The 22,823-nt window shown below is 46.6% G+C and overlaps 59 non-coding genes across 59 annotated transcripts; all 59 read right to left on the reverse strand.

Moving 5' to 3' along the window:
* Positions 1-20: 20 nt before the first annotated feature.
* Positions 21-93, reverse strand: TRNAT-UGU (transfer RNA threonine (anticodon UGU)). The gene has a single exon. It is a non-coding gene; the product is annotated as a tRNA-Thr (tRNA).
* A 105-nt stretch (positions 94-198) lies between these two features.
* On the reverse strand, positions 199-281 carry TRNAL-CAG (transfer RNA leucine (anticodon CAG)). Its single transcript has one exon. It is a non-coding gene; the product is annotated as a tRNA-Leu (tRNA).
* Positions 282-750: 469 nt separating this feature from the next.
* On the reverse strand, positions 751-823 carry TRNAT-UGU (transfer RNA threonine (anticodon UGU)). The gene has a single exon. It is a non-coding gene; the product is annotated as a tRNA-Thr (tRNA).
* A 106-nt stretch (positions 824-929) lies between these two features.
* TRNAL-CAG (transfer RNA leucine (anticodon CAG)) lies at positions 930-1,012 on the reverse strand. Its single transcript has one exon. It is a non-coding gene; the product is annotated as a tRNA-Leu (tRNA).
* Positions 1,013-1,480: 468 nt separating this feature from the next.
* TRNAT-UGU (transfer RNA threonine (anticodon UGU)) lies at positions 1,481-1,553 on the reverse strand. The gene has a single exon. It is a non-coding gene; the product is annotated as a tRNA-Thr (tRNA).
* Positions 1,554-1,657: 104 nt separating this feature from the next.
* Positions 1,658-1,740, reverse strand: TRNAL-CAG (transfer RNA leucine (anticodon CAG)). The gene has a single exon. It is a non-coding gene; the product is annotated as a tRNA-Leu (tRNA).
* Positions 1,741-2,208: 468 nt separating this feature from the next.
* On the reverse strand, positions 2,209-2,281 carry TRNAT-UGU (transfer RNA threonine (anticodon UGU)). The gene has a single exon. It is a non-coding gene; the product is annotated as a tRNA-Thr (tRNA).
* A 103-nt stretch (positions 2,282-2,384) lies between these two features.
* On the reverse strand, positions 2,385-2,467 carry TRNAL-CAG (transfer RNA leucine (anticodon CAG)). Its single transcript has one exon. It is a non-coding gene; the product is annotated as a tRNA-Leu (tRNA).
* A 467-nt stretch (positions 2,468-2,934) lies between these two features.
* TRNAT-UGU (transfer RNA threonine (anticodon UGU)) lies at positions 2,935-3,007 on the reverse strand. Its single transcript has one exon. It is a non-coding gene; the product is annotated as a tRNA-Thr (tRNA).
* Positions 3,008-3,112: 105 nt separating this feature from the next.
* Positions 3,113-3,195, reverse strand: TRNAL-CAG (transfer RNA leucine (anticodon CAG)). Its single transcript has one exon. It is a non-coding gene; the product is annotated as a tRNA-Leu (tRNA).
* Positions 3,196-3,662: 467 nt separating this feature from the next.
* On the reverse strand, positions 3,663-3,735 carry TRNAT-UGU (transfer RNA threonine (anticodon UGU)). The gene has a single exon. It is a non-coding gene; the product is annotated as a tRNA-Thr (tRNA).
* A 104-nt stretch (positions 3,736-3,839) lies between these two features.
* Positions 3,840-3,922, reverse strand: TRNAL-CAG (transfer RNA leucine (anticodon CAG)). The gene has a single exon. It is a non-coding gene; the product is annotated as a tRNA-Leu (tRNA).
* Positions 3,923-4,390: 468 nt separating this feature from the next.
* TRNAT-UGU (transfer RNA threonine (anticodon UGU)) lies at positions 4,391-4,463 on the reverse strand. The gene has a single exon. It is a non-coding gene; the product is annotated as a tRNA-Thr (tRNA).
* A 104-nt stretch (positions 4,464-4,567) lies between these two features.
* TRNAL-CAG (transfer RNA leucine (anticodon CAG)) lies at positions 4,568-4,650 on the reverse strand. Its single transcript has one exon. It is a non-coding gene; the product is annotated as a tRNA-Leu (tRNA).
* Positions 4,651-5,118: 468 nt separating this feature from the next.
* Positions 5,119-5,191, reverse strand: TRNAT-UGU (transfer RNA threonine (anticodon UGU)). The gene has a single exon. It is a non-coding gene; the product is annotated as a tRNA-Thr (tRNA).
* Positions 5,192-5,297: 106 nt separating this feature from the next.
* TRNAL-CAG (transfer RNA leucine (anticodon CAG)) lies at positions 5,298-5,380 on the reverse strand. The gene has a single exon. It is a non-coding gene; the product is annotated as a tRNA-Leu (tRNA).
* A 468-nt stretch (positions 5,381-5,848) lies between these two features.
* TRNAT-UGU (transfer RNA threonine (anticodon UGU)) lies at positions 5,849-5,921 on the reverse strand. Its single transcript has one exon. It is a non-coding gene; the product is annotated as a tRNA-Thr (tRNA).
* Positions 5,922-6,025: 104 nt separating this feature from the next.
* TRNAL-CAG (transfer RNA leucine (anticodon CAG)) lies at positions 6,026-6,108 on the reverse strand. The gene has a single exon. It is a non-coding gene; the product is annotated as a tRNA-Leu (tRNA).
* A 468-nt stretch (positions 6,109-6,576) lies between these two features.
* Positions 6,577-6,649, reverse strand: TRNAT-UGU (transfer RNA threonine (anticodon UGU)). Its single transcript has one exon. It is a non-coding gene; the product is annotated as a tRNA-Thr (tRNA).
* Positions 6,650-6,753: 104 nt separating this feature from the next.
* TRNAL-CAG (transfer RNA leucine (anticodon CAG)) lies at positions 6,754-6,836 on the reverse strand. Its single transcript has one exon. It is a non-coding gene; the product is annotated as a tRNA-Leu (tRNA).
* Positions 6,837-7,304: 468 nt separating this feature from the next.
* Positions 7,305-7,377, reverse strand: TRNAT-UGU (transfer RNA threonine (anticodon UGU)). Its single transcript has one exon. It is a non-coding gene; the product is annotated as a tRNA-Thr (tRNA).
* Positions 7,378-7,481: 104 nt separating this feature from the next.
* On the reverse strand, positions 7,482-7,564 carry TRNAL-CAG (transfer RNA leucine (anticodon CAG)). Its single transcript has one exon. It is a non-coding gene; the product is annotated as a tRNA-Leu (tRNA).
* Positions 7,565-8,032: 468 nt separating this feature from the next.
* On the reverse strand, positions 8,033-8,105 carry TRNAT-UGU (transfer RNA threonine (anticodon UGU)). The gene has a single exon. It is a non-coding gene; the product is annotated as a tRNA-Thr (tRNA).
* A 106-nt stretch (positions 8,106-8,211) lies between these two features.
* Positions 8,212-8,294, reverse strand: TRNAL-CAG (transfer RNA leucine (anticodon CAG)). Its single transcript has one exon. It is a non-coding gene; the product is annotated as a tRNA-Leu (tRNA).
* Positions 8,295-8,525: 231 nt separating this feature from the next.
* On the reverse strand, positions 8,526-8,598 carry TRNAT-UGU (transfer RNA threonine (anticodon UGU)). The gene has a single exon. It is a non-coding gene; the product is annotated as a tRNA-Thr (tRNA).
* An 833-nt stretch (positions 8,599-9,431) lies between these two features.
* TRNAL-CAG (transfer RNA leucine (anticodon CAG)) lies at positions 9,432-9,514 on the reverse strand. Its single transcript has one exon. It is a non-coding gene; the product is annotated as a tRNA-Leu (tRNA).
* A 468-nt stretch (positions 9,515-9,982) lies between these two features.
* TRNAT-UGU (transfer RNA threonine (anticodon UGU)) lies at positions 9,983-10,055 on the reverse strand. Its single transcript has one exon. It is a non-coding gene; the product is annotated as a tRNA-Thr (tRNA).
* A 105-nt stretch (positions 10,056-10,160) lies between these two features.
* TRNAL-CAG (transfer RNA leucine (anticodon CAG)) lies at positions 10,161-10,243 on the reverse strand. The gene has a single exon. It is a non-coding gene; the product is annotated as a tRNA-Leu (tRNA).
* A 468-nt stretch (positions 10,244-10,711) lies between these two features.
* Positions 10,712-10,784, reverse strand: TRNAT-UGU (transfer RNA threonine (anticodon UGU)). The gene has a single exon. It is a non-coding gene; the product is annotated as a tRNA-Thr (tRNA).
* A 106-nt stretch (positions 10,785-10,890) lies between these two features.
* Positions 10,891-10,973, reverse strand: TRNAL-CAG (transfer RNA leucine (anticodon CAG)). The gene has a single exon. It is a non-coding gene; the product is annotated as a tRNA-Leu (tRNA).
* A 468-nt stretch (positions 10,974-11,441) lies between these two features.
* Positions 11,442-11,514, reverse strand: TRNAT-UGU (transfer RNA threonine (anticodon UGU)). Its single transcript has one exon. It is a non-coding gene; the product is annotated as a tRNA-Thr (tRNA).
* Positions 11,515-11,621: 107 nt separating this feature from the next.
* On the reverse strand, positions 11,622-11,704 carry TRNAL-CAG (transfer RNA leucine (anticodon CAG)). Its single transcript has one exon. It is a non-coding gene; the product is annotated as a tRNA-Leu (tRNA).
* Positions 11,705-12,172: 468 nt separating this feature from the next.
* TRNAT-UGU (transfer RNA threonine (anticodon UGU)) lies at positions 12,173-12,245 on the reverse strand. The gene has a single exon. It is a non-coding gene; the product is annotated as a tRNA-Thr (tRNA).
* A 105-nt stretch (positions 12,246-12,350) lies between these two features.
* Positions 12,351-12,433, reverse strand: TRNAL-CAG (transfer RNA leucine (anticodon CAG)). The gene has a single exon. It is a non-coding gene; the product is annotated as a tRNA-Leu (tRNA).
* A 470-nt stretch (positions 12,434-12,903) lies between these two features.
* TRNAT-UGU (transfer RNA threonine (anticodon UGU)) lies at positions 12,904-12,976 on the reverse strand. The gene has a single exon. It is a non-coding gene; the product is annotated as a tRNA-Thr (tRNA).
* A 105-nt stretch (positions 12,977-13,081) lies between these two features.
* On the reverse strand, positions 13,082-13,164 carry TRNAL-CAG (transfer RNA leucine (anticodon CAG)). Its single transcript has one exon. It is a non-coding gene; the product is annotated as a tRNA-Leu (tRNA).
* A 468-nt stretch (positions 13,165-13,632) lies between these two features.
* On the reverse strand, positions 13,633-13,705 carry TRNAT-UGU (transfer RNA threonine (anticodon UGU)). Its single transcript has one exon. It is a non-coding gene; the product is annotated as a tRNA-Thr (tRNA).
* Positions 13,706-13,810: 105 nt separating this feature from the next.
* On the reverse strand, positions 13,811-13,893 carry TRNAL-CAG (transfer RNA leucine (anticodon CAG)). The gene has a single exon. It is a non-coding gene; the product is annotated as a tRNA-Leu (tRNA).
* A 469-nt stretch (positions 13,894-14,362) lies between these two features.
* Positions 14,363-14,435, reverse strand: TRNAT-UGU (transfer RNA threonine (anticodon UGU)). The gene has a single exon. It is a non-coding gene; the product is annotated as a tRNA-Thr (tRNA).
* A 629-nt stretch (positions 14,436-15,064) lies between these two features.
* On the reverse strand, positions 15,065-15,137 carry TRNAT-UGU (transfer RNA threonine (anticodon UGU)). The gene has a single exon. It is a non-coding gene; the product is annotated as a tRNA-Thr (tRNA).
* Positions 15,138-15,242: 105 nt separating this feature from the next.
* Positions 15,243-15,325, reverse strand: TRNAL-CAG (transfer RNA leucine (anticodon CAG)). Its single transcript has one exon. It is a non-coding gene; the product is annotated as a tRNA-Leu (tRNA).
* A 468-nt stretch (positions 15,326-15,793) lies between these two features.
* On the reverse strand, positions 15,794-15,866 carry TRNAT-UGU (transfer RNA threonine (anticodon UGU)). The gene has a single exon. It is a non-coding gene; the product is annotated as a tRNA-Thr (tRNA).
* A 105-nt stretch (positions 15,867-15,971) lies between these two features.
* Positions 15,972-16,054, reverse strand: TRNAL-CAG (transfer RNA leucine (anticodon CAG)). The gene has a single exon. It is a non-coding gene; the product is annotated as a tRNA-Leu (tRNA).
* A 466-nt stretch (positions 16,055-16,520) lies between these two features.
* Positions 16,521-16,593, reverse strand: TRNAT-UGU (transfer RNA threonine (anticodon UGU)). The gene has a single exon. It is a non-coding gene; the product is annotated as a tRNA-Thr (tRNA).
* Positions 16,594-16,699: 106 nt separating this feature from the next.
* Positions 16,700-16,782, reverse strand: TRNAL-CAG (transfer RNA leucine (anticodon CAG)). Its single transcript has one exon. It is a non-coding gene; the product is annotated as a tRNA-Leu (tRNA).
* A 1,196-nt stretch (positions 16,783-17,978) lies between these two features.
* Positions 17,979-18,051, reverse strand: TRNAT-UGU (transfer RNA threonine (anticodon UGU)). Its single transcript has one exon. It is a non-coding gene; the product is annotated as a tRNA-Thr (tRNA).
* Positions 18,052-18,158: 107 nt separating this feature from the next.
* TRNAL-CAG (transfer RNA leucine (anticodon CAG)) lies at positions 18,159-18,241 on the reverse strand. The gene has a single exon. It is a non-coding gene; the product is annotated as a tRNA-Leu (tRNA).
* A 468-nt stretch (positions 18,242-18,709) lies between these two features.
* TRNAT-UGU (transfer RNA threonine (anticodon UGU)) lies at positions 18,710-18,782 on the reverse strand. The gene has a single exon. It is a non-coding gene; the product is annotated as a tRNA-Thr (tRNA).
* Positions 18,783-18,889: 107 nt separating this feature from the next.
* On the reverse strand, positions 18,890-18,972 carry TRNAL-CAG (transfer RNA leucine (anticodon CAG)). Its single transcript has one exon. It is a non-coding gene; the product is annotated as a tRNA-Leu (tRNA).
* A 468-nt stretch (positions 18,973-19,440) lies between these two features.
* Positions 19,441-19,513, reverse strand: TRNAT-UGU (transfer RNA threonine (anticodon UGU)). The gene has a single exon. It is a non-coding gene; the product is annotated as a tRNA-Thr (tRNA).
* Positions 19,514-19,618: 105 nt separating this feature from the next.
* Positions 19,619-19,701, reverse strand: TRNAL-CAG (transfer RNA leucine (anticodon CAG)). The gene has a single exon. It is a non-coding gene; the product is annotated as a tRNA-Leu (tRNA).
* A 468-nt stretch (positions 19,702-20,169) lies between these two features.
* On the reverse strand, positions 20,170-20,242 carry TRNAT-UGU (transfer RNA threonine (anticodon UGU)). The gene has a single exon. It is a non-coding gene; the product is annotated as a tRNA-Thr (tRNA).
* Positions 20,243-20,346: 104 nt separating this feature from the next.
* TRNAL-CAG (transfer RNA leucine (anticodon CAG)) lies at positions 20,347-20,429 on the reverse strand. The gene has a single exon. It is a non-coding gene; the product is annotated as a tRNA-Leu (tRNA).
* A 468-nt stretch (positions 20,430-20,897) lies between these two features.
* On the reverse strand, positions 20,898-20,970 carry TRNAT-UGU (transfer RNA threonine (anticodon UGU)). The gene has a single exon. It is a non-coding gene; the product is annotated as a tRNA-Thr (tRNA).
* A 104-nt stretch (positions 20,971-21,074) lies between these two features.
* TRNAL-CAG (transfer RNA leucine (anticodon CAG)) lies at positions 21,075-21,157 on the reverse strand. The gene has a single exon. It is a non-coding gene; the product is annotated as a tRNA-Leu (tRNA).
* Positions 21,158-21,625: 468 nt separating this feature from the next.
* TRNAT-UGU (transfer RNA threonine (anticodon UGU)) lies at positions 21,626-21,698 on the reverse strand. The gene has a single exon. It is a non-coding gene; the product is annotated as a tRNA-Thr (tRNA).
* A 99-nt stretch (positions 21,699-21,797) lies between these two features.
* On the reverse strand, positions 21,798-21,880 carry TRNAL-CAG (transfer RNA leucine (anticodon CAG)). Its single transcript has one exon. It is a non-coding gene; the product is annotated as a tRNA-Leu (tRNA).
* Positions 21,881-22,348: 468 nt separating this feature from the next.
* On the reverse strand, positions 22,349-22,421 carry TRNAT-UGU (transfer RNA threonine (anticodon UGU)). Its single transcript has one exon. It is a non-coding gene; the product is annotated as a tRNA-Thr (tRNA).
* A 104-nt stretch (positions 22,422-22,525) lies between these two features.
* TRNAL-CAG (transfer RNA leucine (anticodon CAG)) lies at positions 22,526-22,608 on the reverse strand. Its single transcript has one exon. It is a non-coding gene; the product is annotated as a tRNA-Leu (tRNA).
* Between the last annotated feature and the right edge of the window lie 215 nt (positions 22,609-22,823).

The raw sequence follows: 22,823 nt of genomic DNA on the forward strand, positions 1-22,823 counted from the left end.
CAGCGCATGAAATAATGCTTAGGCCCTAGTGAGATTTGAACTCACGACCCCTGGTTTACAAGACCAGTGCTCTAACCCCTGAGCTATAGAGCCACAGTGCTCTGTTGTGTAAATGTGTTAAAAAAAAAAAAAAAAAAAAACGTTCTTGGCTGTGAAAGACTAGCAGGTAGGGGAACCGTGAAAAAACCATGCAAACGCTGTCAGAAGTGGGATTTGAACCCACGCCTCCAGGGGAGACTGCGACCTGAACGCAGCGCCTTAGACCGCTCGGCCATCCTGACACGGAGGTGCATTGTGCCACCGGAAAGTAGGGTGGTTGAGAGAGCTGAATTGTGGTCTTCTACGAAGCCTTCAATCAAGACATGTGAATGGCACCTAGCCCTTGAGGGCAGAAGTAAGGCAGCCTCCAGCTCTAGAATCATAGCTACCGTTATTAGGCCAACCCATGAATGGTGGCATAAGCACCAGTGTTGGCTTCTTGGCCATCCAGAAGAACGGAATACGGCCGCTCTCTTTTTAGGAAGAGAATGTTATGAATGTGGTCTAAGTCTTCTTGGAGCCAGTAAGGTTTTTTGTTTTTTTTTTTGCTCAAAGTGGGGTCAATGTTGTGAACCTTGACCAGGGTTGAATGTAATGTGATCTTTCATGTAAGGGGAGTTGACCTAGAGGCAGTGGCGGTTTTTGATAAGACAGCTGGTGAAAGAAAATAGGTTGTCAGGAAAGAAAGATACAGCGCATGAAATAACGCTTAGGCCCTAGTGAGATTTGAACTCACGACCCCTGGTTTACAAGACCAGTGCTCTAACCCCTGAGCTATAGAGCCACAGTGCTCTGTTGTGTAAATGTGTTAAAAAAAAAAAAAAAAAAAAAACGTTCTTGGCTGTGAAAGACTAGCAGGTAGGGGAACCGTGAAAAAACCATGCAAACGCTGTCAGAAGTGGGATTTGAACCCACGCCTCCAGGGGAGACTGCGACCTGAACGCAGCGCCTTAGACCGCTCGGCCATCCTGACACGGAGGTGCATTGTGCCACCGGAAAGTAGGGTGGTTGAGAGAGCTGAATTGTGGTCTTCTACGAAGCCTTCAATCAAGACATGTGAATGGCACCTAGCCCTTGAGGGCAGAAGTAAGGCAGCCTCCAGCTCTAGAATCATAGCTACCGTTATTAGGCCAACCCATGAATGGTGGCATAAGCACCAGTGTTGGCTTCTTGGCCATCCAGAAGAACGGAATACGGCCGCTCTCTTTTTAGGAAGAGAATGTTATGAATGTGGTCTAAGTCTTCTTGGAGCCAGTAAGGTTTTTTTTTTTTTTTTTGCTCAAAGTGGGGTCAATGTTGTGAACCTTGACCAGGGTTGAATGTAATGTGATCTTTCATGTAAGGGGAGTTGACCTAGAGGCAGTGGCGGTTTTTGATAAGACAGCTGGTGAAAGAAAATAGGTTGTCAGGAAAGAAAGATACAACACATGAAATAATGCTTAGGCCCTAGTGAGATTTGAACTCACGACCCCTGGTTTACAAGACCAGTGCTCTAACCCCTGAGCTATAGAGCCACAGTGCTCTGTTGTGTAAATGTGTAAAAAAAAAAAAAAAAAAAAACGTTCTTGGCTGTGAAAGACTAGCAGGTAGGGGAACCGTGAAAAAACCATGCAAACGCTGTCAGAAGTGGGATTTGAACCCACGCCTCCAGGGGAGACTGCGACCTGAACGCAGCGCCTTAGACCGCTCGGCCATCCTGACACGGAGGTGCATGGTGCCACCGGAAAGTAGGGTGGTTGAGAGAGCTGAATTGTGGTCTTCTACGAAGCCTTCAATCAAGACATGTGAATGGCACCTAGCCCTTGAGGGCAGAAGTAAGGCAGCCTCCAGCTCTAGAATCATAGCTACCGTTATTAGGCCAACCCATGAATGGTGGCATAAGCACCAGTGTTGGCTTCTTGGCCATCCAGAAGAACGGAATACGGCCGCTCTCTTTTTAGGAAGAGAATGTTATGAATGTGGTCTAAGTCTTCTTGGAGCCAGTAAGGTTTTTTTTTTTTTTTTTGCTCAAAGTGGGGTCAATGTTGTGAACCTTGACCAGGGTTGAATGTAATGTGATCTTTCATGTAAGGGGAGTTGACCTAGAGGCAGTGGCGGTTTTTGATAAGACAGCTGGTGAAAGAAAATAGGTTGTCAGGAAAGAAAGATACAGCGCATGAAATAATGCTTAGGCCCTAGTGAGATTTGAACTCACGACCCCTGGTTTACAAGACCAGTGCTCTAACCCCTGAGCTATAGAGCCACAGTGCTCTGTTGTGTAAATGTGTTAAAAAAAAAAAAAAAAAAACGTTCTTGGCTGTGAAAGACTAGCAGGTAGGGGAACCGTGAAAAAACCATGCAAACGCTGTCAGAAGTGGGATTTGAACCCACGCCTCCAGGGGAGACTGCGACCTGAACGCAGCGCCTTAGACCGCTCGGCCATCCTGACACGGAGGTGCATTGTGCCACCGGAAAGTAGGGTGGTTGAGAGAGCTGAATTGTGGTCTTCTACGAAGCCTTCAATCAAGACATGTGAATGGCACCTAGCCCTTGAGGGCAGAAGTAAGGCAGCCTCCAGCTCTAGAATCATAGCTACCGTTATTAGGCCAACCCATGAATGGTGGCATAAGCACCAGTCTTGGCTTCTTGGCCATCCAGAAGAACGGAATACGGCCGCTCTCTTTTTAGGAAGAGAATGTTATGAATGTGGTCTAAGTCTTCTTGGAGCCAGTAAGGTTTTTTTTTTTTTTTTGCTCAAAGTGGGGTCAATGTTGTGAACCTTGACCAGGGTTGAATGTAATGTGATCTTTCATGTAAGGGGAGTTGACCTAGAGGCAGTGGCGGTTTTTGATAAGACAGCTGGTGAAAGAAAATAGGTTGTCAGGAAAGAAAGATACAGCGCATGAAATAACGCTTAGGCCCTAGTGAGATTTGAACTCACGACCCCTGGTTTACAAGACCAGTGCTCTAACCCCTGAGCTATAGAGCCACAGTGCTCTGTTGTGTAAATGTGTTAAAAAAAAAAAAAAAAAAAAACGTTCTTGGCTGTGAAAGACTAGCAGGTAGGGGAACCGTGAAAAAACCATGCAAACGCTGTCAGAAGTGGGATTTGAACCCACGCCTCCAGGGGAGACTGCGACCTGAACGCAGCGCCTTAGACCGCTCGGCCATCCTGACACGGAGGTGCATTGTGCCACCGGAAAGTAGGGTGGTTGAGAGAGCTGAATTGTGGTCTTCTACGAAGCCTTCAATCAAGACATGTGAATGGCACCTAGCCCTTGAGGGCAGAAGTAAGGCAGCCTCCAGCTCTAGAATCATAGCTACCGTTATTAGGCCAACCCATGAATGGTGGCATAAGCACCAGTGTTGGCTTCTTGGCCATCCAGAAGAACGGAATACGGCCGCTCTCTTTTTAGGAAGAGAATGTTATGAATGTGGTCTAAGTCTTCTTGGAGCCAGTAAGGTTTTTTTTTTTTTTTTGCTCAAAGTGGGGTCAATGTTGTGAACCTTGACCAGGGTTGAATGTAATGTGATCTTTCATGTAAGGGGAGTTGACCTAGAGGCAGTGGCGGTTTTTGATAAGACAGCTGGTGAAAGAAAATAGGTTGTCAGGAAAGAAAGATACAGCGCATGAAATAACGCTTAGGCCCTAGTGAGATTTGAACTCACGACCCCTGGTTTACAAGACCAGTGCTCTAACCCCTGAGCTATAGAGCCACAGTGCTCTGTTGTGTAAATGTGTAAAAAAAAAAAAAAAAAAAAACGTTCTTGGCTGTGAAAGACTAGCAGGTAGGGGAACCGTGAAAAAACCATGCAAACGCTGTCAGAAGTGGGATTTGAACCCACGCCTCCAGGGGAGACTGCGACCTGAACGCAGCGCCTTAGACCGCTCGGCCATCCTGACACAGAGGTGCATTGTGCCACCGGAAAGTAGGGTGGTTGAGAGAGCTGAATTGTGGTCTTCTACGAAGCCTTCAATCAAGACATGTGAATGGCACCTAGCCCTTGAGGGCAGAAGTAAGGCAGCCTCCAGCTCTAGAATCATAGCTACCGTTATTAGGCCAACCCATGAATGGTGGCATAAGCACCAGTGTTGGCTTCTTGGCCATCCAGAAGAACGGAATACGGCCGCTCTCTTTTTAGGAAGAGAATGTTATGAATGTGGTCTAAGTCTTCTTGGAGCCAGTAAGGTTTTTTTTTTTTTTTTTGCTCAAAGTGGGGTCAATGTTGTGAACCTTGACCAGGGTTGAATGTAATGTGATCTTTCATGTAAGGGGAGTTGACCTAGAGGCAGTGGCGGTTTTTGATAAGACAGCTGGTGAAAGAAAATAGGTTGTCAGGAAAGAAAGATACAGCGCATGAAATAACGCTTAGGCCCTAGTGAGATTTGAACTCACGACCCCTGGTTTACAAGACCAGTGCTCTAACCCCTGAGCTATAGAGCCACAGTGCTCTGTTGTGTAAATGTGTTAAAAAAAAAAAAAAAAAAAACGTTCTTGGCTGTGAAAGACTAGCAGGTAGGGGAACCGTGAAAAAACCATGCAAACGCTGTCAGAAGTGGGATTTGAACCCACGCCTCCAGGGGAGACTGCGACCTGAACGCAGCGCCTTAGACCACTCGGCCATCCTGACACGGAGGTGCATTGTGCCACCGGAAAGTAGGGTGGTTGAGAGAGCTGAATTGTGGTCTTCTACGAAGCCTTCAATCAAGACATGTGAATGGCACCTAGCCCTTGAGGGCAGAAGTAAGGCAGCCTCCAGCTCTAGAATCATAGCTACCGTTATTAGGCCAACCCATGAATGGTGGCATAAGCACCAGTGTTGGCTTCTTGGCCATCCAGAAGAACGGAATACGGCCGCTCTCTTTTTAGGAAGAGAATGTTATGAATGTGGTCTAAGTCTTCTTGGAGCCAGTAAGGTTTTTTTTTTTTTTTTTGCTCAAAGTGGGGTCAATGTTGTGAACCTTGACCAGGGTTGAATGTAATGTGATCTTTCATGTAAGGGGAGTTGACCTAGAGGCAGTGGCGGTTTTTGATAAGACAGCTGGTGAAAGAAAATAGGTTGTCAGGAAAGAAAGATACAGCGCATGAAATAACGCTTAGGCCCTAGTGAGATTTGAACTCACGACCCCTGGTTTACAAGACCAGTGCTCTAACCCCTGAGCTATAGAGCCACAGTGCTCTGTTGTGTAAATGTGTTAAAAAAAAAAAAAAAAAAAAAACGTTCTTGGCTGTGAAAGACTAGCAGGTAGGGGAACCGTGAAAAAACCATGCAAACGCTGTCAGAAGTGGGATTTGAACCCACGCCTCCAGGGGAGACTGCGACCTGAACGCAGCGCCTTAGACCGCTCGGCCATCCTGACACGGAGGTGCATTGTGCCACCGGAAAGTAGGGTGGTTGAGAGAGCTGAATTGTGGTCTTCTACGAAGCCTTCAATCAAGACATGTGAATGGCACCTAGCCCTTGAGGGCAGAAGTAAGGCAGCCTCCAGCTCTAGAATCATAGCTACCGTTATTAGGCCAACCCATGAATGGTGGCATAAGCACCAGTGTTGGCTTCTTGGCCATCCAGAAGAACGGAATACGGCCGCTCTCTTTTTAGGAAGAGAATGTTATGAATGTGGTCTAAGTCTTCTTGGAGCCAGTAAGGTTTTTTTTTTTTTTTTTGCTCAAAGTGGGGTCAATGTTGTGAACCTTGACCAGGGTTGAATGTAATGTGATCTTTCATGTAAGGGGAGTTGACCTAGAGGCAGTGGCGGTTTTTGATAAGACAGCTGGTGAAAGAAAATAGGTTGTCAGGAAAGAAAGATACAACACATGAAATAATGCTTAGGCCCTAGTGAGATTTGAACTCACGACCCCTGGTTTACAAGACCAGTGCTCTAACCCCTGAGCTATAGAGCCACAGTGCTCTGTTGTGTAAATGTGTAAAAAAAAAAAAAAAAAAAAACGTTCTTGGCTGTGAAAGACTAGCAGGTAGGGGAACCGTGAAAAAACCATGCAAACGCTGTCAGAAGTGGGATTTGAACCCACGCCTCCAGGGGAGACTGCGACCTGAACGCAGCGCCTTAGACCGCTCGGCCATCCTGACACGGAGGTGCATGGTGCCACCGGAAAGTAGGGTGGTTGAGAGAGCTGAATTGTGGTCTTCTACGAAGCCTTCAATCAAGACATGTGAATGGCACCTAGCCCTTGAGGGCAGAAGTAAGGCAGCCTCCAGCTCTAGAATCATAGCTACCGTTATTAGGCCAACCCATGAATGGTGGCATAAGCACCAGTCTTGGCTTCTTGGCCATCCAGAAGAACGGAATACGGCCGCTCTCTTTTTAGGAAGAGAATGTTATGAATGTGGTCTAAGTCTTCTTGGAGCCAGTAAGGTTTTTTTTTTTTTTTTTGCTCAAAGTGGGGTCAATGTTGTGAACCTTGACCAGGGTTGAATGTAATGTGATCTTTCATGTAAGGGGAGTTGACCTAGAGGCAGTGGCGGTTTTTGATAAGACAGCTGGTGAAAGAAAATAGGTTGTCAGGAAAGAAAGATACAGCGCATGAAATAATGCTTAGGCCCTAGTGAGATTTGAACTCACGACCCCTGGTTTACAAGACCAGTGCTCTAACCCCTGAGCTATAGAGCCACAGTGCTCTGTTGTGTAAATGTGTTAAAAAAAAAAAAAAAAAAAACGTTCTTGGCTGTGAAAGACTAGCAGGTAGGGGAACCGTGAAAAAACCATGCAAACGCTGTCAGAAGTGGGATTTGAACCCACGCCTCCAGGGGAGACTGCGACCTGAACGCAGCGCCTTAGACCGCTCGGCCATCCTGACACGGAGGTGCATTGTGCCACCGGAAAGTAGGGTGGTTGAGAGAGCTGAATTGTGGTCTTCTACGAAGCCTTCAATCAAGACATGTGAATGGCACCTAGCCCTTGAGGGCAGAAGTAAGGCAGCCTCCAGCTCTAGAATCATAGCTACCGTTATTAGGCCAACCCATGAATGGTGGCATAAGCACCAGTCTTGGCTTCTTGGCCATCCAGAAGAACGGAATACGGCCGCTCTCTTTTTAGGAAGAGAATGTTATGAATGTGGTCTAAGTCTTCTTTGAGCCAGTAAGGTTTTTTTTTTTTTTTTTGCTCAAAGTGGGGTCAATGTTGTGAACCTTGACCAGGGTTGAATGTAATGTGATCTTTCATGTAAGGGGAGTTGACCTAGAGGCAGTGGCGGTTTTTGATAAGACAGCTGGTGAAAGAAAATAGGTTGTCAGGAAAGAAAGATACAGCGCATGAAATAATGCTTAGGCCCTAGTGAGATTTGAACTCACGACCCCTGGTTTACAAGACCAGTGCTCTAACCCCTGAGCTATAGAGCCACAGTGCTCTGTTGTGTAAATGTGTTAAAAAAAAAAAAAAAAAAAACGTTCTTGGCTGTGAAAGACTAGCAGGTAGGGGAACCGTGAAAAAACCATGCAAACGCTGTCAGAAGTGGGATTTGAACCCACGCCTCCAGGGGAGACTGCGACCTGAACGCAGCGCCTTAGACCGCTCGGCCATCCTGACACGGAGGTGCTTTGTGCCACCGGAAAGTAGGGTGGTTGAGAGAGCTGAATTGTGGTCTTCTACGAAGCCTTCAATCAAGACATGTGAATGGCACCTAGCCCTTGAGGGCAGAAGTAAGGCAGCCTCCAGCTCTAGAATCATAGCTACCGTTATTAGGCCAACCCATGAATGGTGGCATAAGCACCAGTCTTGGCTTCTTGGCCATCCAGAAGAACGGAATACGGCCGCTCTCTTTTTAGGAAGAGAATGTTATGAATGTGGTCTAAGTCTTCTTGGAGCCAGTAAGGTTTTTTTTTTTTTTTTTGCTCAAAGTGGGGTCAATGTTGTGAACCTTGACCAGGGTTGAATGTAATGTGATCTTTCATGTAAGGGGAGTTGACCTAGAGGCAGTGGCGGTTTTTGATAAGACAGCTGGTGAAAGAAAATAGGTTGTCAGGAAAGAAAGATACAGCGCATGAAATAACGCTTAGGCCCTAGTGAGATTTGAACTCACGACCCCTGGTTTACAAGACCAGTGCTCTAACCCCTGAGCTATAGAGCCACAGTGCTCTGTTGTGTAAATGTGTTAAAAAAAAAAAAAAAAAAAAAACGTTCTTGGCTGTGAAAGACTAGCAGGTAGGGGAACCGTGAAAAAACCATGCAAATGCTGTCAGAAGTGGGATTTGAACCCACGCCTCCAGGGGAGACTGCGACCTGAACGCAGCGCCTTAGACCGCTCGGCCATCCTGACACGGAGGTGCATTGTGCCACCGGAAAGTAGGGTGGTTGAGAGAGCTGAATTGTGGTCTTTTTTTTTTGCTCAAAGTGGGGTCAATGTTGTGAACCTTGACCAGGGTTGAATGTAATGTGATCTTTCATGTAAGGGGAGTTGACCTAGAGGCAGTGGCGGTTTTTGATAAGACAGCTGGTGAAAGAAAATAGGTTGTCAGGAAAGAAAGATACAGCGCATGAAATAATGCTTAGGCCCTAGTGAGATTTGAACTCACGACCCCTGGTTTACAAGACCAGTGCTCTAACCCCTGAGCTATAGAGCCACAGTGCTCTGTTGTGTAAATGTGTTAAAAAAAAACAAAAAAAAAACGTTCTTGGCTGTGAAAGACTAGCAGGTAGGGGAACCGTGAAAAAACCATGCAAACGCTGTCAGAAGTGGGATTTGAACTCACGCCTCCAGGGGAGACTGCGACCTGAACGCAGCGCCTTAGACCGCTCGGCCATCCTGACACGGAGGTGCATTGTGCCACCGGAAAGTAGGGTGGTTGAGAGAGCTGAATTGTGGTCTTCTACGAAGCCTTCAATCAAGACATGTGAATGGCACCTAGCCCTTGAGGGCAGAAGTAAGGCAGCCTCCAGCTCTAGAATCATAGCTACCGTTATTAGGCCAACCCATGAATGGTGGCATAAGCACCAGTCTTGGCTTCTTGGCCATCCAGAAGAACGGAATACGGCCGCTCTCTTTTTAGGAAGAGAATGTTATGAATGTGGTCTAAGTCTTCTTGGAGCCAGTAAGGTTTTTTTTTTTTTTTTTGCTCAAAGTGGGGTCAATGTTGTGAACCTTGACCAGGGTTGAATGTAATGTGATCTTTCATGTAAGGGGAGTTGACCTAGAGGCAGTGGCGGTTTTTGATAAGACAGCTGGTGAAAGAAAATAGGTTGTCAGGAAAGAAAGATACAGCGCATGAAATAATGCTTAGGCCATAGTGAGATTTGAACTCACGACCCCTGGTTTACAAGACCAGTGCTCTAACCCCTGAGCTATAGAGCCACAGTGCTCTGTTGTGTAAATGTGTTAAAAAAAAAAAAAAAAAAAAACGTTCTTGGCTGTGAAAGACTAGCAGGTAGGGGAACCGTGAAAAAACCATGCAAACGCTGTCAGAAGTGGGATTTGAACCCACGCCTCCAGGGGAGACTGCGACCTGAACGCAGCGCCTTAGACCGCTCGGCCATCCTGACACGGAGGTGCATTGTGCCACCGGAAAGTAGGGTGGTTGAGAGAGCTGAATTGTGGTCTTCTACGAAGCCTTCAATCAAGACATGTGAATGGCACCTAGCCCTTGAGGGCAGAAGTAAGGCAGCCTCCAGCTCTAGAATCATAGCTACCGTTATTAGGCCAACCCATGAATGGTGGCATAAGCACCAGTCTTGGCTTCTTGGCCATCCAGAAGAACGGAATACGGCCGCTCTCTTTTTAGGAAGAGAATGTTATGAATGTGGTCTAAGTCTTCTTGGAGCCAGTAAGGTTTTTTTTTTTTTTTTTGCTCAAAGTGGGGTCAATGTTGTGAACCTTGACCAGGGTTGAATGTAATGTGATCTTTCATGTAAGGGGAGTTGACCTAGAGGCAGTGGCGGTTTTTGATAAGACAGCTGGTGAAAGAAAATAGGTTGTCAGGAAAGAAAGATACAGCGCATGAAATAACGCTTAGGCCCTAGTGAGATTTGAACTCACGACCCCTGGTTTACAAGACCAGTGCTCTAACCCCTGAGCTATAGAGCCACAGTGCTCTGTTGTGTAAATGTGTTAAAAAAAAAAAAAAAAAAAAACGTTCTTGGCTGTGAAAGACTAGCAGGTAGGGGAACCGTGAAAAAACCATGCAAACGCTGTCAGAAGTGGGATTTGAACCCACGCCTCCAGGGGAGACTGCGACCTGAACGCAGCGCCTTAGACCACTCGGCCATCCTGACACGGAGGTGCATTGTGCCACCGGAAAGTAGGGTGGTTGAGAGAGCTGAATTGTGGTCTTCTACGAAGCCTTCAATCAAGACATGTGAATGGCACCTAGCCCTTGAGGGCAGAAGTAAGGCAGCCTCCAGCTCTAGAATCATAGCTACCGTTATTAGGCCAACCCATGAATGGTGGCATAAGCACCAGTGTTGGCTTCTTGGCCATCCAGAAGAACGGAATACGGCCGCTCTCTTTTTAGGAAGAGAATGTTATGAATGTGGTCTAAGTCTTCTTGGAGCCAGTAAGGTTTTTTTTTTTTTTTTTGCTCAAAGTGGGGTCAATGTTGTGAACCTTGACCAGGGTTGAATGTAATGTGATCTTTCATGTAAGGGGAGTTGACCTAGAGGCAGTGGCGGTTTTTGATAAGACAGCTGGTGAAAGAAAATAGGTTGTCAGGAAAGAAAGATACAGCGCATGAAATAACGCTTAGGCCCTAGTGAGATTTGAACTCACGACCCCTGGTTTACAAGACCAGTGCTCTAACCCCTGAGCTATAGAGCCACAGTGCTCTGTTGTGTAAATGTGTTAAAAAAAAAAAAAAAAAAAAAACGTTCTTGGCTGTGAAAGACTAGCAGGTAGGGGAACCGTGAAAAAACCATGCAAACGCTGTCAGAAGTGGGATTTGAACCCACGCCTCCAGGGGAGACTGCGACCTGAACGCAGCGCCTTAGACCGCTCGGCCATCCTGACACGGAGGTGCATTGTGCCACCGGAAAGTAGGGTGGTTGAGAGAGCTGAATTGTGGTCTTCTACGAAGCCTTCAATCAAGACATGTGAATGGCACCTAGCCCTTGAGGGCAGAAGTAAGGCAGCCTCCAGCTCTAGAATCATAGCTACCGTTATTAGGCCAACCCATGAATGGTGGCATAAGCACCAGTGTTGGCTTCTTGGCCATCCAGAAGAACGGAATACGGCCGCTCTCTTTTTAGGAAGAGAATGTTATGAATGTGGTCTAAGTCTTCTTGGAGCCAGTAAGGTTTTTTTTTTTTTTTTTGCTCAAAGTGGGGTCAATGTTGTGAACCTTGACCAGGGTTGAATGTAATGTGATCTTTCATGTAAGGGGAGTTGACCTAGAGGCAGTGGCGGTTTTTGATAAGACAGCTGGTGAAAGAAAATAGGTTGTCAGGAAAGAAAGATACAGCGCATGAAATAACGCTTAGGCCCTAGTGAGATTTGAACTCACGACCCCTGGTTTACAAGACCAGTGCTCTAACCCCTGAGCTATAGAGCCACAGTGCTCTGTTGTGTAAATGTGTTAAAAAAAAAAAAAAAAAAAAAAACGTTCTTGGCTGTGAAAGACTAGCAGGTAGGGGAACCGTGAAAAAACCATGCAAACGCTGTCAGAAGTGGGATTTGAACCCACGCCTCCAGGGGAGACTGCGACCTGAACGCAGCGCCTTAGACCGCTCGGCCATCCTGACACGGAGGTGCATTGTGCCACCGGAAAGTAGGGTGGTTGAGAGAGCTGAATTGTGGTCTTCTACGAAGCCTTCAATCAAGACATGTGAATGGCACCTAGCCCTTGAGGGCAGAAGTAAGGCAGCCTCCAGCTCTAGAATCATAGCTACCGTTATTAGGCCAACCCATGAATGGTGGCATAAGCACCAGTGTTGGCTTCTTGGCCATCCAGAAGAACGGAATACGGCCGCTCTCTTTTTAGGAAGAGAATGTTATGAATGTGGTCTAAGTCTTCTTGGAGCCAGTAAGGTTTTTTTTTTTTTTTTTGCTCAAAGTGGGGTCAATGTTGTGAACCTTGACCAGGGTTGAATGTAATGTGATCTTTCATGTAAGGGGAGTTGACCTAGAGGCAGTGGCGGTTTTTGATAAGACAGCTGGTGAAAGAAAATAGGTTGTCAGGAAAGAAAGATACAACGCATGAAATAATGCTTAGGCCCTAGTGAGATTTGAACTCACGACCCCTGGTTTACAAGACCAGTGCTCTAACCCCTGAGCTATAGAGCCACAGTGCTCTGTTGTGTAAATGTGTTAAAAAAAAAAAAAAAAAAAAACGTTCTTGGCTGTGAAAGACTAGCAGGTAGGGGAACCGTGAAAAAACCATGCAAACGCTGTCAGAAGTGGGATTTGAACCCACGCCTCCAGGGGAGACTGCGACCTGAACGCAGCGCCTTAGACCGCTCGGCCATCCTGACACGGAGGTGCATTGTGCCACCGGAAAGTAGGGTGGTTGAGAGAGCTGAATTGTGGTCTTCTACGAAGCCTTCAATCAAGACATGTGAATGGCACCTAGCCCTTGAGGGCAGAAGTAAGGCAGCCTCCAGCTCTAGAATCATAGCTACCGTTATTAGGCCAACCCATGAATGGTGGCATAAGCACCAGTCTTGGCTTCTTGGCCATCCAGAAGAACGGAATACGGCCGCTCTCTTTTTAGGAAGAGAATGTTATGAATGTGGTCTAAGTCTTCTTGGAGCCAGTAAGGTTTTTTTTTTTTTTTTTGCTCAAAGTGGGGTCAATGTTGTGAACCTTGACCAGGGTTGAATGTAATGTGATCTTTCATGTAAGGGGAGTTGACCTAGAGGCAGTGGCGGTTTTTGATAAGACAGCTGGTGAAAGAAAATAGGTTGTCAGGAAAGAAAGATATACAACGCATGAAATAACGCTTAGGCCCTAGTGAGATTTGAACTCACGACCCCTGGTTTACAAGACCAGTGCTCTAACCCCTGAGCTATAGAGCCACAGTGCTCTGTTGTGTAAATGTGTTAAAAAAAAAAAAAAAAAAAAACGTTCTTGGCTGTGAAAGACTAGCAGGTAGGGGAACCGTGAAAAAACCATGCAAACGCTGTCAGAAGTGGGATTTGAACCCACGCCTCCAGGGGAGACTGCGACCTGAACGCAGCGCCTTAGACCGCTCGGCCATCCTGACACGGAGGTGCATTGTGCCACCGGAAAGTAGGGTGGTTGAGAGAGCTGAATTGTGGTCTTCTACGAAGCCTTCAATCAAGACATGTGAATGGCACCTAGCCCTTGAGGGCAGAAGTAAGGCAGCCTCCAGCTCTAGAATCATAGCTACCGTTATTAGGCCAACCCATGAATGGTGGCATAAGCACCAGTCTTGGCTTCTTGGCCATCCAGAAGAACGGAATACGGCCGCTCTCTTTTTAGGAAGAGAATGTTATGAATGTGGTCTAAGTCTTCTTGGAGCCAGTAAGGTTTTTTTTTTTTTTTTTGCTCAAAGTGGGGTCAATGTTGTGAACCTTGACCAGGGTTGAATGTAATGTGATCTTTCATGTAAGGGGAGTTGACCTAGAGGCAGTGGCGGTTTTTGATAAGACAGCTGGTGAAAGAAAATAGGTTGTCAGGAAAGAAAGATACAGCGCATGAAATAATGCTTAGGCCCTAGTGAGATTTGAACTCACGACCCCTGGTTTACAAGACCAGTGCTCTAACCCCTGAGCTATAGAGCCACAGTGCTCTGTTGTGTAAATGTGTTAAAAAAAAAAAAAAAAAAAAACGTTCTTGGCTGTGAAAGACTAGCAGGTAGGGGAACCGTGAAAAAACCATGCAAACGCTGTCAGAAGTGGGATTTGAACCCACGCCTCCAGGGGAGACTGCGACCTGAACGCAGCGCCTTAGACCGCTCGGCCATCCTGACACGGAGGTGCATTGTGCCACCGGAAAGTAGGGTGGTTGAGAGAGCTGAATTGTGGTCTTCTACGAAGCCTTCAATCAAGACATGTGAATGGCACCTAGCCCTTGAGGGCAGAAGTAAGGCAGCCTCCAGCTCTAGAATCATAGCTACCGTTATTAGGCCAACCCATGAATGGTGGCATAAGCACCAGTCTTGGCTTCTTGGCCATCCAGAAGAACGGAATACGGCCGCTCTCTTTTTAGGAAGAGAATGTTATGAATGTGGTCTAAGTCTTCTTGGAGCCAGTAAGGTTTTTTTTTTTTTTTTTTGCTCAAAGTGGGGTCAATGTTGTGAACCTTGACCAGGGTTGAATGTAATGTGATCTTTCATGTAAGGGGAGTTGACCTAGAGGCAGTGGCGGTTTTTGATAAGACAGCTGGTGAAAGAAAATAGGTTGTCAGGAAAGAAAGATACAGCGCATGAAATAATGCTTAGGCCCTAGTGAGATTTGAACTCACAACCCCTGGTTTACAAGACCAGTGCTCTAACCCCTGAGCTATAGAGCCACAGTGCTCTGTTGTGTAAATGTGTTAAAAAAAAAAAAAAAAAAAACGTTCTTGGCTGTGAAAGACTAGCAGGTAGGGGAACCGTGAAAAAACCATGCAAACGCTGTCAGAAGTGGGATTTGAACCCACGCCTCCAGGGGAGACCGCTCGGCCATCCTGACACGGAGGTGCATTGTGCCACCGGAAAGTAGGGTGGTTGAGAGAGCTGAATTGTGGTCTTCTACGAAGCCTTCAATCAAGACATGTGAATGGCACCTAGCCCTTGAGGGCAGAAGTAAGGCAGCCTCCAGCTCTAGAATCATAGCTACCGTTATTAGGCCAACCCATGAATGGTGGCATAAGCACCAGTCTTGGCTTCTTGGCCATCCAGAAGAACGGAATACGGCCGCTCTCTTTTTAGGAAGAGAATGTTATGAATGTGGTCTAAGTCTTCTTGGAGCCAGTAAGGTTTTTTTTTTTTTTTTTGCTCAAAGTGGGGTCAATGTTGTGAACCTTGACCAGGGTTGAATGTAATGTGATCTTTCATGTAAGGGGAGTTGACCTAGAGGCAGTGGCGGTTTTTGATAAGACAGCTGGTGAAAGAAAATAGGTTGTCAGGAAAGAAAGATACAGCGCATGAAATAATGCTTAGGCCCTAGTGAGATTTGAACTCACGACCCCTGGTTTACAAGACCAATGCTCTAACCCCTGAGCTATAGAGCCACAGTGCTCTGTTGTGTAAATGTGTTAAAAAAAAAAAAAAAAAAAAACGTTCTTGGCTGTGAAAGACTAGCAGGTAGGGGAACCGTGAAAAAACCATGCAAACGCTGTCAGAAGTGGGATTTGAACCCACGCCTCCAGGGGAGACTGCGACCTGAACGCAGCGCCTTAGACCGCTCGGCCATCCTGACACGGAGGTGCATTGTGCCACCGGAAAGTAGGGTGGTTGAGAGAGCTGAATTGTGGTCTTCTACGAAGCCTTCAATCAAGACATGTGAATGGCACCTAGCCCTTGAGGGCAGAAGTAAGGCAGCCTCCAGCTCTAGAATCATAGCTACCGTTATTAGGCCAACCCATGAATGGTGGCATAAGCACCAGTGTTGGCTTCTTGGCCATCCAGAAGAACGGAATACGGCCGCTCTCTTTTTAGGAAGAGAATGTTATGAATGTGGTCTAAGTCTTCTTGGAGCCAGTAAGGTTTTTTTTTTTTTTTTTGCTCAAAGTGGGGTCAATGTTGTGAACCTTGACCAGGGTTGAATGTAATGTGATCTTTCATGTAAGGGGAGTTGACCTAGAGGCAGTGGCGGTTTTTGATAAGACAGCTGGTGAAAGAAAATAGGTTGTCAGGAAAGAAAGATACAGCGCATGAAATAACGCTTAGGCCCTAGTGAGATTTGAACTCACGACCCCTGGTTTACAAGACCAGTGCTCTAACCCCTGAGCTATAGAGCCACAGTGCTCTGTTGTGTAAATGTGTTAAAAAAAAAAAAAAAAAAAAACGTTCTTGGCTGTGAAAGACTAGCAGGTAGGGGAACCGTGAAAAAACCATGCAAACGCTGTCAGAAGTGGGATTTGAACCCACGCCTCCAGGGGAGACTGCGACCTGAACGCAGCGCCTTAGACCGCTCGGCCATCCTGACACGGAGGTGCATTGTGCCACCGGAAAGTAGGGTGGTTGAGAGAGCTGAATTGTGGTCTTCTACGAAGCCTTCAATCAAGACATGTGAATGGCACCTAGCCCTTGAGGGCAGAAGTAAGGCAGCCTCCAGCTCTAGAATCATAGCTACCGTTATTAGGCCAACCCATGAATGGTGGCATAAGCACCAGTGTTGGCTTCTTGGCCATCCAGAAGAACGGAATACGGCCGCTCTCTTTTTAGGAAGAGAATGTTATGAATGTGGTCTAAGTCTTCTTGGAGCCAGTAAGGTTTTTTTTTTTTTTTGCTCAAAGTGGGGTCAATGTTGTGAACCTTGACCAGGGTTGAATGTAATGTGATCTTTCATGTAAGGGGAGTTGACCTAGAGGCAGTGGCGGTTTTTGATAAGACAGCTGGTGAAAGAAAATAGGTTGTCAGGAAAGAAAGATACAGCGCATGAAATAACGCTTAGGCCCTAGTGAGATTTGAACTCACGACCCCTGGTTTACAAGACCAGTGCTCTAACCCCTGAGCTATAGAGCCACAGTGCTCTGTTGTGTAAATGTGTTAAAAAAAAAAAAAAAAAAAAAACGTTCTTGGCTGTGAAAGACTAGCAGGTAGGGGAACCGTGAAAAAACCATGCAAACGCTGTCAGAAGTGGGATTTGAACCCACGCCTCCAGGGGAGACTGCGACCTGAACGCAGCGCCTTAGACCGCTCGGCCATCCTGACACGGAGGTGCATTGTGCCACCGGAAAGTAGGGTGGTTGAGAGAGCTGAATTGTGGTCTTCTACGAAGCCTTCAATCAAGACATGTGAATGGCACCTAGCCCTTGAGGGCAGAAGTAAGGCAGCCTCCAGCTCTAGAATCATAGCTACCGTTATTAGGCCAACCCATGAATGGTGGCATAAGCACCAGTGTTGGCTTCTTGGCCATCCAGAAGAACGGAATACGGCCGCTCTCTTTTTAGGAAGAGAATGTTATGAATGTGGTCTAAGTCTTCTTGGAGCCAGTAAGGTTTTTTTTTTTTTTTTTGCTCAAAGTGGGGTCAATGTTGTGAACCTTGACCAGGGTTGAATGTAATGTGATCTTTCATGTAAGGGGAGTTGACCTAGAGGCAGTGGCGGTTTTTGATAAGACAGCTGGTGAAAGAAAATAGGTTGTCAGGAAAGAAAGATACAGCGCATGAAATAACGCTTAGGCCCTAGTGAGATTTGAACTCACGACCCCTGGTTTACAAGTCCAGTGCTCTAACCCCTGAGCTATAGAGCCACAGTGCTCTGTTGTGTAAATGTGTTAAAAAAAAAAAAAAAAAAAACGTTCTTGGCTGTGAAAGACTAGCAGGTAGGGGAACCGTGAAAAAACCATGCAAACGCTGTCAGAAGTGGGATTTGAACCCACGCCTCCAGGGGAGACTGCGACCTGAACGCAGCGCCTTAGACCGCTCGGCAATCCTGACACGGAGGTGCATTGTGCCACCGGAAAGTAGGGTGGTTGAGAGAGCTGAATTGTGGTCTTCTACGAAGCCTTCAATCAAGACATGTGAATGGCACCTAGCCCTTGAGGGCAGAAGTAAGGCAGCCTCCAGCTCTAGAATCATAGCTACCGTTATTAGGCCAACCCATGAATGGTGGCATAAGCACCAGTGTTGGCTTCTTGGCCATCCAGAAGAACGGAATACGGCCGCTCTCTTTTTAGGAAGAGAATGTTATGAATGTGGTCTAAGTCTTCTTGGAGCCAGTAAGGTTTTTTTTTTTTTTTTTGCTCAAAGTGGGGTCAATGTTGTGAACCTTGACCAGGGTTGAATGTAATGTGATCTTTCATGTAAGGGGAGTTGACCTAGAGGCAGTGGCGGTTTTTGATAAGACAGCTGGTGAAAGAAAATAGGTTGTCAGGAAAGAAAGATACAGCGCATGAAATAACGCTTAGGCCCTAGTGAGATTTGAACTCACGACCCCTGGTTTACAAGACCAGTGCTCTAACCCCTGAGCTATAGAGCCACAGTGCTCTGTTGTGTAAATGTGTTAAAAAAAAAAAAAAAAAAAAAAACGTTCTTGGCTGTGAAAGACTAGCAGGTAGGGGAACCGTGAAAAAACCATGCAAACGCTGTCAGAAGTGGGATTTGAACCCACGCCTCCAGGGGAGACTGCGACCTGAACACAGCGCCTTAGACCGCTCGGCCATCCTGACACGGAGGTGCATTGTGCCACCGGAAAGTAGGGTGGTTGAGAGAGCTGAATTGTGGTCTTCTACGAAGCCTTCAATCAAGACATGTGAATGGCACCTAGCCCTTGAGGGCAGAAGTAAGGCAGCCTCCAGCTCTAGAATCATAGCTACCGTTATTAGGCCAACCCATGAATGGTGGCATAAGCACCAGTGTTGGCTTCTTGGCCATCCAGAAGAACGGAATACGGCCGCTCTCTTTTTAGGAAGAGAATGTTATGAATGTGGTCTAAGTCTTCTTGGAGCCAGTAAGGTTTTTTTTTTTTTTTTTGCTCAAAGTGGGGTCAATGTTGTGAACCTTGACCAGGGTTGAATGTAATGTGATCTTTCATGTAAGGGGAGTTGACCTAGAGGCAGTGGCGGTTTTTGATAAGACAGCTGGTGAAAGAAAATAGGTTGTCAGGAAAGAAGGATACAGCGCATGAAATAACGCTTAGGCCCTAGTGAGATTTGAACTCACGACCCCTGGTTTACAAGACCAGTGCTCTAACCCCTGAGCTATAGAGCCACAGTGCTCTGTTGTGTAAATGTGTTAAAAAAAAAAAAAAAAAAAAAAACGTTCTTGGCTGTGAAAGACTAGCAGGTAGGGGAACCGTGAAAAAAACATGCAAACGCTGTCAGAAGTGGGATTTGAACCCACGCCTCCAGGGGAGACTGCGACCTGAACGCAGCGCCTTAGACCGCTCGGCCATCCTGACACGGAGGTGCATTGTGCCACCGGAAAGTAGGGTGGTTGAGAGAGCTGAATTGTGGTCTTCTACGAAGCCTTCAATCAAGACATGTGAATGGCACCTAGCCCTTGAGGGCAGAAGTAAGGCAGCCTCCAGCTCTAGAATCATAGCTACCGTTATTAGGCCAACCCATGAATGGTGGCATAAGCACCAGTGTTGGCTTCTTGGCCATCCAGAAGAACGGAATACGGCCGCTCTCTTTTTAGGAAGAGAATGTTATGAATGTGGTCTAAGTCTTCTTGGAGCCAGTAAGGTTTTTTTTTTTTTTTTTGCTCAAAGTGGGGTCAATGTTGTGAACCTTGACCAGGGTTGAATGTAATGTGATCTTTCATGTAAGGGGAGTTGACCTAGAGGCAGTGGCGGTTTTTGATAAGACAGCTGGTGAAAGAAAATAGGTTGTCAGGAAAGAAAGATACAGCGCATGAAATAACGCTTAGGCCCTAGTGAGATTTGAACTCACGACCCCTGGTTTACAAGACCAGTGCTCTAACCCCTGAGCTATAGAGCCACAGTGCTCTGTTGTGTAAATGTGTTAAAAAAAAAAAAAAAAAAAAACGTTCTTGGCTGTGAAAGACTAGCAGGTAGGGGAACCGTGAAAAAACCATGCAAACGCTGTCAGAAGTGGGATTTGAACCCACGCCTCCAGGGGAGACTGCGACCTGAACGCAGCGCCTTAGACCGCTCGGCCATCCTGACACGGAGGTGCATTGTGCCACCGGAAAGTAGGGTGGTTGAGAGAGCTGAATTGTGGTCTTCTACGAAGCCTTCAATCAAGACATGTGAATGGCACCTAGCCCTTGAGGGCAGAAGTAAGGCAGCCTCCAGCTCTAGAATCATAGCTACCGTTATTAGGCCAACCCATGAATGGTGGCATAAGCACCAGTGTTGGCTTCTTGGCCATCCAGAAGAACGGAATACGGCCGCTCTCTTTTTAGGAAGAGAATGTTATGAATGTGGTCTAAGTCTTCTTGGAGCCAGTAAGGTTTTTTTTTTTTTTTTTGCTCAAAGTGGGGTCAATGTTGTGAACCTTGACCAGGGTTGAATGTAATGTGATCTTTCATGTAAGGGGAGTTGACCTAGAGGCAGTGGCGGTTTTTGATAAGACAGCTGGTGAAAGAAAATAGGTTGTCAGGAAAGAAAGATACAGCGCATGAAATAACGCTTAGGCCCTAGTGAGATTTGAACTCACGACCCCTGGTTTACAAGACCAGTGCTCTAACCCCTGAGCTATAGAGCCACAGTGCTCTGTTGTGTAAATGTGTTAAAAAAAAAAAAAAAAAAAACGTTCTTGGCTGTGAAAGACTAGCAGGTAGGGGAACCGTGAAAAAACCATGCAAACGCTGTCAGAAGTGGGATTTGAACCCACGCCTCCAGGGGAGACTGCGACCTGAACGCAGCGCCTTAGACCGCTCGGCCATCCTGACACGGAGGTGCATTGTGCCACCGGAAAGTAGGGTGGTTGAGAGAGCTGAATTGTGGTCTTCTACGAAGCCTTCAATCAAGACATGTGAATGGCACCTAGCCCTTGAGGGCAGAAGTAAGGCAGCCTCCAGCTCTAGAATCATAGCTACCGTTATTAGGCCAACCCATGAATGGTGGCATAAGCACCAGTGTTGGCTTCTTGGCCATCCAGAAGAACGGAATACGGCCGCTCTCTTTTTAGGAAGAGAATGTTATGAATGTGGTCTAAGTCTTCTTGGAGCCAGTAAGGTTTTTTTTTTTTTTTTTGCTCAAAGTGGGGTCAATGTTGTGAACCTTGACCAGGGTTGAATGTAATGTGATCTTTCATGTAAGGGGAGTTGACCTAGAGGCAGTGGCGGTTTTTGATAAGACAGCTGGTGAAAGAAAATAGGTTGTCAGGAAAGAAAGATACAGCGCATGAAATAACGCTTAGGCCCTAGTGAGATTTGAACTCACGACCCCTGGTTTACAAGACCAGTGCTCTAACCCCTGAGCTATAGAGCCACAGTGCTCTGTTGTGTAAATGTGTTAAAAAAAAAAAAAAAAAAAACGTTCTTGGCTGTGAAAGACTAGCAGGTAGGGGAACCGTGAAAAAACCATGCAAACGCTGTCAGAAGTGGGATTTGAACCCACGCCTCCAGGGGAGACTGCGACCTGAACGCAGCGCCTTAGACCGCTCGGCCATCCTGACACGGAGGTGCATTGTGCCACCGGAAAGTAGGGTGGTTGAGAGAGCTGAATTGTGGTCTTCTACGAAGCCTTCAATCAAGACATGTGAATGGCACCTAGCCCTTGAGGGCAGAAGTAAGGCAGCCTCCAGCTCTAGAATCATAGCTACCGTTATTAGGCCAACCCATGAATGGTGGCATAAGCACCAGTGTTGGCTTCTTGGCCATCCAGAAGAACGGAATACGGCCGCTCTCTTTTTAGGAAGAGAATGTTATGAATGTGGTCTAAGTCTTCTTGGAGCCAGTAAGGTTTTTTTTTTTTTTTTTGCTCAAAGTGGGGTCAATGTTGTGAACCTTGACCAGGGTTGAATGTAATGTGATCTTTCATGTAAGGGGAGTTGACCTAGAGGCAGTGGCGGTTTTTGATAAGACAGCTGGTGAAAGAAAATAGGTTGTCAGGAAAGAAAGATACAGCGCATGAAATAACGCTTAGGCCCTAGTGAGATTTGAACTCACGACCCCTGGTTCACAAGACCAGTGCTCTAACCCCTGAGCTATAGAGCCACAGCGCTCTGCTGTGTAAATGTGTTAAAAAAAAAAAAAAACGTTCTTGGCTGTGAAAGACTAGCAGGTAGGGGAACCGTGAAAAAACCATGCAAACGCTGTCAGAAGTGGGATTTGAACCCACGCCTCCAGGGGAGACTGCGACCTGAACGCAGCGCCTTAGACCGCTCGGCCATCCTGACACGGAGGTGCATTGTGCCACCGGAAAGTAGGGTGGTTGAGAGAGCTGAATTGTGGTCTTCTACGAAGCCTTCAATCAAGACATGTGAATGGCACCTAGCCCTTGAGGGCAGAAGTAAGGCAGCCTCCAGCTCTAGAATCATAGCTACCGTTATTAGGCCAACCCATGAATGGTGGCATAAGCACCAGTGTTGGCTTCTTGGCCATCCAGAAGAACGGAATACGGCCGCTCTCTTTTTAGGAAGAGAATGTTATGAATGTGGTCTAAGTCTTCTTGGAGCCAGTAAGGTTTTTTTTTTTTTTTTTGCTCAAAGTGGGGTCAATGTTGTGAACCTTGACCAGGGTTGAATGTAATGTGATCTTTCATGTAAGGGGAGTTGACCTAGAGGCAGTGGCGGTTTTTGATAAGACAGCTGGTGAAAGAAAATAGGTTGTCAGGAAAGAAAGATACAGCGCATGAAATAACGCTTAGGCCCTAGTGAGATTTGAACTCACGACCCCTGGTTTACAAGACCAGTGCTCTAACCCCTGAGCTATAGAGCCACAGTGCTCTGTTGTGTAAATGTGTTAAAAAAAAAAAAAAAAAAAACGTTCTTGGCTGTGAAAGACTAGCAGGTAGGGGAACCGTGAAAAAACCATGCAAACGCTGTCAGAAGTGGGATTTGAACCCACGCCTCCAGGGGAGACTGCGACCTGAACGCAGCGCCTTAGACCGCTCAGCCATCCTGACACGGAGGTGCATTGTGCCACCGGAAAGTAGGGTGGTTGAGAGAGCTGAATTGTGGTCTTCTACGAAGCCTTCAATCAAGACATGTGAATGGCACCTAGCCCTTGAGGGCAGAAGTAAGGCAGCCTCCAGCTCTAGAATCATAGCTACCGTTATTAGGCCAACCCATGAATGGTGGCATAAGCACCAGTGTTGGCTTCTTGGCCATCCAGAAGAAC

Source organism: Hyperolius riggenbachi, chromosome 1 (genome assembly GCF_040937935.1).
Source record: "Hyperolius riggenbachi isolate aHypRig1 chromosome 1, aHypRig1.pri, whole genome shotgun sequence".
In the NCBI taxonomy this organism is placed as follows: Eukaryota; Metazoa; Chordata; class Amphibia; order Anura; family Hyperoliidae; genus Hyperolius; species Hyperolius riggenbachi.